Source organism: Camelus dromedarius, chromosome 5, assembly GCF_036321535.1.
Source record: "Camelus dromedarius isolate mCamDro1 chromosome 5, mCamDro1.pat, whole genome shotgun sequence".
Classification (NCBI taxonomy): Eukaryota; Metazoa; Chordata; class Mammalia; order Artiodactyla; family Camelidae; genus Camelus; species Camelus dromedarius.
The window spans coordinates 15,732,749-15,746,549 of NC_087440.1; the positions used below are offsets into that span (position 1 = coordinate 15,732,749).

The window sequence follows — 13,801 nt, forward strand, 5'->3', positions numbered from 1 at the left end:
TTAGCGTTTCAAGTGATCGGTGTTTCTGGAGAGTCGGGATGGAGGAATAGGCCCCGGATCCTTGACTCGGGGCCTCACGGCCTGCCAGCCCAGCTCTCAGCTCCCTCCTGAGACTGTCCGGGGCCACGAAAGTGGGACACAGTTCTCGAAGTATACCGTCAAGGTGTAGTTGCAGTGAGTTGTGAAAAATGCTGTTCGTACAAAACACTTTCCCCTGTATCAGTCCTCAAAATATTTTAGTCGTGAGAACTTGGGTCTGTTACTTTTAATGGCTACATCAAGAGAAGTATTTCGTGTGCTGCATATTAATGAAAGCTATTAGAAAAAATATAACTTGATATTTTGGTTTGTTTTAAAACTACAGTCATGTAGAGTTGAGACTACTTTGTGCACTTTTCCAGTTCGAAGTTAAGCACAGTATGTGGATAGATTATTAAGCCATTTTTCCTTGCCCTACCCCAAGGAAAATCCAAACAGAAGGAATGCACGTTAACAATTGTGCGATTACAAAACACAGTGGCCAGATATTGAGCAATGTATTTATTGAATACTTTGAATTCAGCAAGTGAAAGATGAAAGGCAGAACCTTGCCCTAGAGGAGCTTACGGTATGGGTAGTACAGAAAATACAATATGACTAATAAATTGTAGGAATTTCGGAAGGGATCAGAGTGGAGTAGTCAATGAAGGCTTATTGGCTGAACTTCAATAAAGCCTTGAAGAATAATTATGGTTTAGGGTAGTGTTTTTCAAGGGGATTGTACGAGACCCACTGGTGGAGGTCCCATCTGTAAGCAAGGAAATCTGTTTAGTGATAACTACACTTTTTAAAAAATGAAATAGTCTAGTGTGGAAATTATCAGTGCGTGGCACTTGGAATAGTTAAGTATTGCATAATGGAGTTTCAGCTTATATATGTATGCATGGATGTGTTCACTAGATCATGTTTATAAAATGTATTTCTTATTGTATGTTTCTCTTTTAAAAAGTTTGAAAGCTACTGCTTTAGGAGGAAAGATGAGTAGCAATAGCAGTCTCCAAGCCAAGAATAAGTAATTGACACCCTTATTTTTTTTTTAGACTACTTTAGTTCAAGTGCACACATTAAAAAGGAAATGATTCTATTTAAGAATTGGAGTGAGTATTGGGTTATTACTGGTATATAATAAATAACCCCAAAATATGGTGGCTTGAAATAACCATTTTATTGTGTTCATGAATTGTGTGTTCAGTAGGACACAGAGGGATAGCTTTTTTCTAATAACTCAGCTGAGAAGACTATGAATGTTAGCAGAGCTCTTGTGTGTAGCCTCCCCGTGTGGCCTGGGCTTCCTCACAGTATGGCAGTAGGATAATCAGACGTCTTAGCTTGGGCCCAGTGCTCCAAAGTCAGCTGTTGCAATGAATAAGTTCTTTTCTGGCCTACACCCAAAAAGTAAGATAGTGTCACTTTTCTCACATTCTTTTGACTATAAGTGAGTCTCAAGGCATGTCCAGATTTTAGGAGATGGGATATAGATGCTACATCTCAAAAGATTGTCAAAGAATTTGCGACTGTTTTTTAAAAAAAAACAACACTGAATTTACTGCTGTCACAAAAGTTCAGTGGTTTAATACAGTAAACTTTTATTTCTTACAAGAAATCTATTGTGGATGTTACTTGTCAGATGAAATGTTAGACTCAAAGATGTAGATTTCTTTTTATTCTTAGTGGTTCTACTCTCTTCTACAACTTGGGGTCCACAACTTCCCTGACAAGAAAGAAAGCATGGTGAATCCCACAAAAAGTTATAGAGGTCAGCCCTAAAATTGGCAAATATCACTTTGCCCACATCCAATTAGCCAGAATTGAGTGGACTCTATTTAATTTAGTTTAGTGGACTAAATTTAATGTAGGTCCCCACTTTAACTTCAAGGGAGTCTGAGAAATGTAGAGAAACATACACATATTGGTGAGCAATAACAGTTTGCCACATTCTAGGTTTTTAACCAAAACCCTGTTGTCCGCAACCCTTCCACTCTATCTCACTTCTTCTCTCAAAAGGAGAATTCTTTCAAATATTTTCAATATTTCTTTTGTTATTTACTCCATATGTTAAAATATACTGAAATTTCTTGATTTTTTGACATTAGACATTATCCATTGACTTGCTTCTATGGAAGCCAATAGTAAAACTTTTCTAACACCACCCCCAAGTGTGTGAACATTCTTTCTCTCTCTGTCCCCACATACAATCTTCTTATCCCCTCATCTTTCAGTATGGTAATATTACAGGCTTTGTTAAATTAACGTTTATAAATATGATTCAACCCTGAAATCACGTTAACTTTTACAACAATCTTTTACCTTGCTTTGTCTTAGTAATTGCCATATTTTTATGTACTTGTTAATAATCTGTCCTTAGAAACTCTGCCAAAGTGATGAAACATCACAAACACATCAATTAATCTTGCAGATTTGTTTTTTTCCCTACAGACATTTCCTCTAGAGCACTGCAACCCGTAGTTCATTCAGTATTGGTTGCTTTTACTAATCCAATACTGCTCTCCTGTGTTGGATCCCTTGTTTCCTTTTTCTTTGTTTAATCATCTGTATTTATGAAACATATCGTCTAGTAGCTTCCTGAGAAAACGTAAATGGGAGTGTTGTAGACAGCATAATGAATGCACCCCCACCCCCAAGATGTTCACGTCCTAATCTCTAGATCCTATGAATATGTTTTCTTATATGGCAAAAGGAACCTTGCAAATGTGATTAAGTTAAGGATCCTGAAATGAGGAAATTACTGGATTATCTGGGTGGGCCCAACATAATCACAAACATCCCTATAAGAGGGAAATAAGAGATCAGAGAGGAGAATGATGGCACACTACTGGCTTTGAGGTTGGAGGAAGGAATTAAGGAACAGAGTAATGTAGGTGCCTCCTAGAAGCTGGAAAAGGCAAGGAAACATTCTCCCCTAGATCCTCCAGAAGTTATATAGCGCTGCAGACCCATTTCAGGCTTCTGACCTCCAGAACTGCGAGATAGATAAACCTGGGTCACTTTAAGCAACTAAGTTTGTGGTTATTTGTTACAGCAGCGGTATGAAACTAATACAGGGAGAAATGGTGATTTTTTTTTAACCAGCTTGCACATCTGAAACATGCCACACACTTAATTGTTGGGCTATCTATATTTAAATTTTTACATTGAAAACTGTTTTCCTGGAATAATTGTCTAAATTCTTTTTTCCTCTGATTCTTTTCTTTAACAATTTTATTATAGTTTCTAAAAGATTATTCAGCTTTTTTCCCCCATAAGCTTTTTGTTGAATAATTAATTTATACTGTTATATTTGGACTTTACTTTTTTTTTTATCTATTACCTCATAAAATGCTGTTTGGATTTCAGAGGTGCATTATCATATCTAAGAATCTTAGAATGTTTTAAAAGTTTTCTTCTGTTCCCCCATATTGTTTATATTCACTCAGATTTTATTTTCAGTTATTTGTTTGGATTTCTATGTTTTTATTTTTATCTTCTTTGAAATTTTACATTAGTTCCTTAAATATCTAGGTAGCCTTGGACTTCTGTTCATATTGAAGAATAAGTGATATAATGTGAATGTGAATTCATAAGAGGATCAGATTTTTCATTGGGAAATTCTCAAACATCTGTAGACTAAAAAACACTAAGGAAGATAAGAGCAGAAATAAATGAAATTGAAAACAAATGTGCACTGGAGAAAAGCAACAAGGCCAAAATTGGTTCTTTGAAAAGGTTAATAAAATTGCTAAGCCCTTAGATAGACTGATCAAATAAAAAGAGAAAACTCAAAATACAAATATCAGGAATGAGAAAGGAAACATCCTACTGATGGTAAAGGTAAGGAGATATTAAGAACAACTATTTATGTAAAAGTATTGGATATTTTCTATTTCCCTTGAAAAACACAATTTGCCAAAACTTATATAGAAGGAATTAGACAATTTGAATTATTCTATATCAGTTTTGAGAAATTGCATCTGTATTAGTCTGCTCTAGCTGCCATACTAAAATACCACAGACTTAAACAACATAAATTTATTTTTTTCATAGTTGTCAAGGCCTAAAGTCCAAGATCAAGGTGCTGTCAGGGTTGATTTCTGGTGAGACCTCTCTGGCTTATAGATGTCTTGCCTTCTCACTGTGTCATATGGTCTTTGTGCATGCACGGAGAGAAAGTTTTCTCTGGTGACTCTTCCTCTTCTTATAAGGACAAGACTCTTATCAGATTAGGGTCCCACCCTAATGACCTCATTTAACCTTAATTTCCTCTCTGAAGACTCCATCTACAAACATATTCATATTGGGGGTTAGGGCTTCAACATAGGAGCCATCAGGGGTGGGGTGGAGTGAATAGAGTGTCTAAAATGAAGACTTCACTGGATGCACTTAATAGCATTAATTATCCAAATTGAAATATAGAGGAAAAAGGTTGGAAAAAAAATTCCAGCAGCCTCAGTGACTTGTAGGACCATCTCAAGCTATCTAACATAGATGCAATTGGAATCCCGGAAGGAAAGATGGGCAGAAGAAAAAAATTTTTGAATAAATATTGATGGGTAATCATCCAAATTGATGAAAACTGTAAATGAACAGATTCAGAAATTCAGCAAACCCAAATAGAATTAAGAAAGGAAGGCCCAGAGGAGGGAGGAGAAGAGAGGGAGGGAGAGAGCAACCCCACTGACTGCTGAAAACCAGTGATAAAGAGAATATTTTAAAAGCAACCCAAGGAAAAAGACATATTACATATAGGAGAACAAAGATAAAAGTGTTTAGAATGTGTTCCCTTCTCCTTTATTTTCTACAAGAGTATATGTAAGATTGGTGGGATTTCTTCCTTAAATCTTTGATAGAATTTACTTGTGAAGCCATTTGGTTCTAGAGTTTTCTTTGTGAGATTTTTCGTTGCAAGTTCAATGTCTTTCATTGTCATAAGGTATTTACCTTTGGTAGCCACCTAAGAGAAGTTAAAATGTATCCACAGGCTTGTATGCAATTTTCCTAGCAGCTTTTTCCCATAATAACTCAAATCTTTAAACGCTCCAATATACATACACATACACAATGGAATACTACTCAGCAATAATATGCAGTGATCTTGGATATTTCTCAGAAATCTTATGTTGAGCAAAAGGAGCCAGATAGAAAAGAGTACATAATGTTATGATTCCATTCTTAAGAAATTCTCCACCAGGCAAAACTAATCTATAGTTAACTAGTCTATAGTTAAAGCAGATCAGTGTTGCCTCTTGTCAGTGGTGGGATATATTTGCATGGAGTTGGGAGGACTGACTGTAAAGTAGCACAAGGAATCATTTGGGGGAGTGATCTAAATGTTACACATTTTAACTGCAGTGGAGGTTACATGGATATATGAATTTTTCAAAATTCTTTGAACTGTCACTTAAAATGGTAACTTATTTACATAGTAATTATGTAGTAAGTAAATTATACCTCAGTAAAGTTGATTTAAATAGAAAAATCATTTCTATTTCTATTTACTAGTAAGAAACAATAGAAAAGGACATGTTTTAAAATACCATTAGTAGTTTAAACATTTAAAAAATGCCATACAGTAGGAACAAAAATTATCAAGTACCCTGAGGTGAATCTAATTAAAGATTGTCCAGGATCTCTATACAGAGAACTAGCAAACAGTAGTAAAGGAAATTTTAAAAGATCTAAATAAATGGAGAAATATACTATTTTCATGGATTCAGAGATTTAACATCATATAGATGTGAGTTATTCAAGTTGATCAATCTATGTCATCTAATTCCAATCAAAATTCCAGTAGGTTTTTGCAGAATTTGACAATCTGATTCCTAAAATTTACAGGGAAAGGTAGAGGATAAAAATAATGATGATCAACTCAAAGAGGAAGACAAAGCTGGAGTATGTAAATTATAACACATTAAGATTTATTGTAAAGGATCAGTAATTGAAACTGTATGATATTGTCAAAAGGACAGAAAATTAGGCCAAAGTAGCAGAACTGAGTGTCCAGAAACAGACCTACATTCTGACATCCATAGTCACTTGAATTTATGGCTAAGTGGTACTGAAACATAGCAGAAAATGCAGTCTTTTAAAGTAATTGGTTCTGGATCAACTGGAAATCCATATGGGGAAAAAAAAAAAACCTCAGTTTATTATCTCACCTAAAATACAAAATTCCAGATTCAATGTAGATCGCAGACTTAAATGTGAAAGTGAAGAAGTTTGACATTTAGAAGGCCATCTTTTTTTACTTTGGGGTAGGTAAAAATTTCTTAAATAAGATTTTAAAATGCATAAATAAAATAATTCATTAAAATTAAAGTAGCATAATAAAAAATCATTAAAATAGTGCACACTATTTTGTCCTCTCTAATAAAAGATCTACATCATATCAATTAAAAAACAATAACAATACCAACAAATCAATATCAGTAAAATCAATTAAAAATACCAATACCCTAAGAAAAAATGAGCAAAAGACTCGAACATTTGCTTCACAAATATAGGTATCCGAATTGCCAATGAGTTTGTGAAAAATTGATTAACATCATTTTCAAGGCAATGCAAATTAAAATTGCAGAATACCATTACATGCCCACCAGAATTCCTTCATTTAAAAGTATTGACAGTACTAAATATACAACAGTACTAAAGAATACTACATTCTTTAGTAAGAATGTGGAGTTACTGGAACTTTCATATACTTCTGTTCAGAGGAAAAATAGGAACAGCCACTTTGGAAAACTGTTTGACAATATCTACTAAAGCTGACCCAGCAATCCCACTCCCAGTTCTATGTCAAGTCTACCAAAGACATTAAAAATAATTCATATTATCTTGATTTGATAATACACAACATAATTTACACAAATGGAAAGTAACTCAAATGTCCATCAAAAGTAGAATGAATTAAGTACACTCTGGTATATGTTATAAAATAGAATATTATACAACAAAGAAAAAACATTAACTATAGAAAACAACAAACAGTTTGTAGATGAATCTTACAAATATAATGTCAAGTGAAGGAAGGCAGAAAGTGTACATGTTGATTGTTCCATTCAAATGAAGTTCAAAAATAAGCAAAACCTATCTGGAGAGGTAGAAGCCAGAGTCCTACTTATATTTGGGAGGCAAATGATTGGAAAGGAGCAAGAGGTTACTCTGGGTTACTGGTAATGTTCTATATCTTTTTTTTAAATTTAAGTATAGTCAGTTACTGTGTCAATTCACAGTACAATGTCCCAGTCATGCATTATGCAAGCAAATATATACACCTATATTTTCATAGTCTTTTTTATTAAAGATATACAAGATATTGAATATAGTTCCCTGTGCTATACAGAAGAAATTTGGTTTTTTATCTATTTTTATATATAGTGGTTAACCTTTGCAAATCTCAAACTCCCATATTTATCCCTTCCCATCCCCTTTCCCCTGGTAACCATAAGATTGTTTACTATGTCTGTGAATCTGTTTCTGTTTTGTAGATGAGTTCATTAGTGTCCTCTTGTTTCTTTTTCTTTCTTTCTTTCTTTTTTTTTTTTAGATTCCACATATGAATGATATTATATGGTATTTTTCTTTCTCTTTCTGGCTTGCTTTACTTATATCTTGATTTGTGCATTGGCTATATGGATGTACAGATTTGTTTTAAAAAAAAGTCAGTCCATACACTTAAGATCTGTGCAATTTACTGTATATGTGTTTAATAAAAAAGATTAAGAAACACAAATATGTTGCACATATGACTTGGAAAAAACAAGCCATAAATATAACTGATTATTATAGTAATACTGGAGCCATAAAGTAAGGCATAATTAAAGATATTTTTTAAAGGAATTGTGATGACAGAATGGATATAGGAGATAATGAAGGAGAAGGAAGAGTCTAAGATAATTCGGACTGCAAACCTGGATGATTGTGAAATCCCTGCTATTAAAAATAAGAGCAAGATTTATTGAATAAGGACTTGTGTTTCAAGGGATAATCATGAATTGTGTTTTGAAAATACTAGGTTTGAAGTTAAAATACCTAAATGTAAAATATTTATGCTCAAATGTTCCATGAATCTTTAGAATAATATGTCTTATTATGAATATTTACAATAATATGTCTTTGGACTTGTAAGACTCCCTATCCATAAACCACTGAAGTCTTAAAGTTATTATTATGACTAAAAGTCAGCCTTAAACAATCAATTATGTAGAATTCAAAAATTCAGACGTTAAAGATTACCACAAATCTCATAGGTTTGAATCCCACTCAACAGTGATGATATATTAAAGACAATATAAAATTATTATAACTGATTTTGAAATTCCTGGAATAAACTGCATGTGAGCATAGTATATCCTTTTTATACCTGACTGGCTTCTAGTTGCTAGTAATTTGTTAAAGATTCTTGTATCTATGTTCTTGAGGGATATTTGGTCTTATAATTTTCTTCTTTGTAACATTCTTGTCAGATTTTATTATCAAAGTTATAAGCTTTGTAAAAATGATTTTGGAAGTATTCACTCCTCCTCTGTTTTTGAAAGTTACTGTATCACCTTCTTCATTTTTGTTGTTTTTTTTTAAGGATTGTTGTTTTTAAGGATTTTTCCATTTCATTTAGGTTGTCAAATTCATTGAAATAAAATTTTGAATTATACACCCTTTAGTCATTTAATGTGTGTAGGATCCCTAATGATACCCCCCCTAATTCCTGACATAGGTCATTTATATTTTTCTCTGATTTTCAAAATTTACATCTACTATGGGTTTATCTTGTTTTTTCATCTTTTAAAATACCAACTGTCAGTTTGTTAATTTCTCTACTGTTTTCATATTTTTTATTCCATTGATTTCTGCTTATATCTTTTTTATTCCTTTTTCTACTTACTTTTTCATTCTTTTCAGTTTGTGTGTGTGTGTGTGTGTTTAAGCTTCCTAAGCACTATGTTTTCTTCTAAGTATAGCTTAGGTGCATCCCACAAATTTTGATTTGTTGTGTTTTCATTATCTTTCATTACCATTCAGTTAGAAAATTTTCTAATTTTTCTTCTTATTTCCTCTTGAGCTATATTTTATTTAGAAGTGGATTATTTAATATTTAAGGATTTTCTCGACATTTTTGCTACTGTTTTATATTGTGGTCAGAGAACAAGCTCCGAGTGATTTCATTTGAAATTTTTGAGATTTGTCTTATGGTCCAGCATAGGTCCATCTTGGTGAAGCATCCATGTTCCTTTACTTAAAGATTGTGTATTCTGTGGTTGTGGGGTATAGTTGTTCTATAAATGTCTGTTAGGTTAAGGTGCTTGATAGAATTCTTTTATCTGTTTCCATACTGATTTGTGTGTGTGTGTGTGTGTGTGTGTGTGTGTGTACTTGATTCACCAATTACTGAGATGTGTTAACATCTCCAGCTATAACTGTGGTTTTGCCTGTTGCATCATTGGGCCCCTCAAGATGGCTGTTCTGTTGCTCCTTGTTCATTCCCTGCTTCTCCAGTCCCTGCCCCAGCCAGTTATTGTTCTAATCCTTAGAACAAAATGGCTCCACCTGCTCGTTTGTCAAAAGGAAGCATCTGCCTTGTTAACCGGAGAGGCTGTGAGGGACCAGCCTCTACTGGTTTCCCTGGTAACTGATGAGCCAACCTGAAGCCAATTAACGGTATAAACGGTAGTAGCTTCCTTCTCCCTGGAATAGCAACATGGCTGCAGTGTCCTGCATGCCGCTCACCGTGAGATGTTGCTCCAGAACTTTGCTTTGGACTTGTAAGTCTCCCTATCCATAAACCATTGAAGTCTTGGTCACTGTTCCCGGGCTCTTTCTTCAATCTCGCAGCTAGGCAGTTACAAGACCTGCAGGTCTGTGAGGTGCAGCCGAACACCTATATTTCCCTTTAGTTTTACCAACTTCAGCTACATTTATTTTGAAGCTCTTTTATTAGATACAAACACATTTGGCATTGGTATGACTTCTTAATGAATTGACCTTTTATCAACATGAAATAACCTTATTTATAGATATAAATACTATAATAATTCTCCTTGTCTTAAGATAATACTTAAGATACTTAAGATAATACTCCTTGTCTTAAAGTCTACATAGTCTAGTATTAATATAGACACACCAGTTTTCTTATGTTTACTTTTTTGCATGGCTCCAGAATTCCCATTTGTTTCTTTTTTAGAATTTCTATTTGTCTTGAAATACCCAACGTCTTCGTGTACTGTAATCCAACCTATACTGTAAAATCTTTAGTGTATTTATAGTATTACTTTTAAGTCCTTGATGCTAATTACAATAACTGGATTCTCAGTGAATTCGTTTGTATTGACTGTATTTTCTCTTGATTATGGGTCCCATTTCCCTTCTTTGTATGTCTTCAAATTGTTGTGTTGTGTGTTAGATATTACGTGGAAAAAACTGTGGAGGCTGAAGTTTAATTTGTTTTAGTTTTGAGAACACAAGCCTTTTTCTGTCCTTACCACTTTGAGAGGCTGATTTAAAAAAAAAAAAAATTCTCCTAGATTCAAATTGAGCTTTAGGGTTGGCTGCAGCTTTAATTAGATTGAGTTCATCTGTGATTAACCCAATCACTCTCCCTCTTCATAGCCACCTCTTATATCTTGTCAGTGTTGATTTGGACAAGTGTGGGATTAAGTTTTAGATATTTTTGGTTCACCTTAGACGTTGTCATGGCTTCTGGAATCCAAGTACTATAAGAATGTGTTGGTTTATATAAGTTTTGTATCTTTCCAGCCCCTCCAATACTACTACTTTTTTGACAAAATTAAGAAGTAAGGTGTGGGGACCGGGAAAGGGATTGTTTGGTCGAGTCATTTATTTTTTCATTTGGGTGTCTTTCAGACTCCAGTTTGTTCCCCCAGCTCATGCTGACACTTGAAGCCCAGCTGATTTCTCTTCATCTCGTCAAAGTTACTGCCCCATGGCAGGCCAACACTTGCCTCAGTGGATGCTCAGAGCTCACTGTCAGGTAAGGAAGCTACCACAGCTTTATACTCACTTGTAAAGATGTTTATCTCTGGATTTCAGGTCATTAAGGCTTCCAGGGAGGGCATCTTCATGGGCTTGCAAGTTGTGCCACTGCACAGGGCCTTGTGATGAGAAGGTTTAGTAGTCTGATGTTACCATTTTAAAGTTCTTATTTTTTGAGCAAGGGACTCTGCACTGTCACAAATTATGAAGCTGGTCTTGCTTACTGGCATCCACCACTTTTCACTAACCCCATAGAAAAGTAAGGTTTTCATTTGGTCCAGATTTTCTTGTTATCATGGAAGCATAGGTGTTTTGCATCTTTCTACATCCTATCAAGGTGGTAAGTGTGTTTAATTTATGCCTCACCTCCTTTAAACTTTCCCCCTAAAGAACTTTGGGATTTATACTGAAGTTAGCTGGAACCTTCCTGTGCAAGTTTCACTTCCCTAATTCATTTTTCTAATTCCCTTTAATTGAAATGTGGGTATTTTTAGTGCTTTCTCCTAGAAGTGGTTTGACAGCCATTACAAGGGGGGAAAATGTAACATTTAAATATTAATCAGGCTCTGTTACATTTTGTGCATTTCAAAATATATTGATAGCTTCCTTCTGGCCAAGCTGCTATACCCACTATCCCTGAAGACATTATATTGTGAATATCTTTTTCCCTCTAAGCATTCTGTGCACACCATGTCTCTTATGTCTTACTCTTCTCAATCTGACTAGCCCTAGAGTCCTATGTTTTCCATAAAATTTCTTGACAGCTCTATGCATCTTTGCTTCTGTGTACTTATTTTTATAATGATTGTCACATATGCCCTTTATTTTTTATTGTGTTATCTGTATATATTTATATTTATCATATATTTTAAATGATACTAAGACAGTGAAATATTCTATTAAACTTCAAATGTGTAGTATTTTTATAAAACATGGCCTTGTGATTTTGTAATTTTAATGGGTTTATCTATTGATGTGAAATATGGCTTAGTACATTTAAATGTAATATAGTCTTTTCAAACATATCATCAGAACATTCAGGTATTATATTAGGATATTCTGAGTTCCTGTTATTTCTGCCTACTTCTCACTGGTTTTTCATTCTCTAGAAAAGGCTTTATTATTTTTTAAAATACCTACACATTTCTTTGACATTCATCTAGTCATTTATTCATTAATTTATGCACTCTTCAGTGCTTATGCACTGACCATTGGCCAGCCATTGTATGAGATGTTGACACTCCAGCAGTGATGACACTACAGTTTCTATCATCATAGAGATGCAATTTGCTGTTGTTACCATAGAGAATCTTTTGGTGGGTCAAGGAAGGCTTCCTAGAAAATGTGACTTTTAATGCGATATTTGAAATAAGAGTTGAATAGCCAAGAATGGATTGGAGGGAGAGGGTTTGGGACAAGGGAGCCCTCCAAGCAGAAGGAAGAATGTGTACCCAGTCTCTAAGGCAAGGAATCGCAAGATGTCTCAACTAAAATTAATCTGTCTAATGAAAGAAGACATTTTCAACTTACAAAGAAACTGCTAACAAAAATGGGGTTATTACTTATTATACTGAAACATTCAAAGATTTAAGTTACCTCCAAAGATTTAAGCTGTTTTCACCCGGTCACTAGTGTGGCTTTTTAAATACTTCATGAAGCAGGAGGAGCATGCTATTATGTTACTGGCTCTGAACTTGCTGTAGACACCATCCAAAATAGCCCAAAATATCTTGGAGCCCTTCTTGTACTTGGGAATGAGGACATTCAGCAAGTTTCATGTGGAGCTTTTCACCAGGAGCAGTGTCTGAGGGGGAGGCCTTTCACAGAATTTGGTTTGGAGGCTCAGAATTTAAACATTGATCTCTGTCCCTTTACACAGTGAATATTTTTTACAATATCCTATAGCTCTGAAAATTATAACTTAAGTCCAGTATCATACTGTACTTAGATTTGTATGTAAGCGTCATAGAAATAATCTGAAATTATGTTAATGAACAATATTGATTTTCCTTTATCAGAAAATACAAGAACCCCCAAAGAGCATTGAAGAGTTTTTAAAGTTACAAAACTGGGTAAGTAGAATAGCCTGTTTTATAGGAACTGCACCACTGGTGCACATATCAGTCCTTTTTCTTTAGGGAAAAATAACAATTCTTTTTGATTGCCTATAGAATTACTTTGTCAATAAAAAAAAAAAACCCTGAGTTTGATTAGAACTATAATAGGCTTGAATTACTTTTAGAAACTTAGTCTTCAAAAATACATCCTAAAATTATATGTTAAAGCTATAAAGACTTTAAGTGCTACCACTCATTCATCCATCTCCTTAAATGTAATTTTTTAAATTTCTAAATTACTTATTTTTTTTTCTGATTATCACTTAGGCAGTCATTTTAGAAAATTAAATGCAAGAGATAAGCATTAAAAGGATAAGCATCTTAATTTTTATCATTCATAGACTAATTACATGTATCTCACTGTTTAAAGTAGAGAAAACAGTCTAATCAGGCTGGTAGAATTTCAGGATACTTTATTCAATATCTTGAAGTTCAATACGTTGAGCAAGAATTATGATACCTCAAGTCTGACATAAAGGATACGTCTTTATAAAGCTCTGTGCATACTGTAAAATCTTTTGAAATTCATTTCTATTTTAGCCTCTTCCCACTTTCCCAGCTCCCGTAACAATAGCACCACATGACCCATAACATGTTTAATATCTGGCTGTTGTTCTAATTTGACAATATTTGGCTCCAGGGACTGAATCCTGTGATCATATCTT

At 34.2% G+C, this 13,801-nt stretch overlaps 1 long non-coding RNA gene across 1 annotated transcript; it reads left to right on the forward strand.

Annotated features, from left to right (window-relative positions):
* Positions 1 to 38: 38 nt before the first annotated feature.
* On the forward strand, positions 39 to 13,071 carry LOC135321274 (uncharacterized). Its single transcript, XR_010380852.1, has 3 exons — positions 39 to 174; positions 10,891 to 11,017; positions 13,038 to 13,071. It is a non-coding gene; the product is annotated as an uncharacterized LOC135321274 (long non-coding RNA).
* The last annotated feature ends 730 nt before the right edge of the window (positions 13,072 to 13,801 follow it).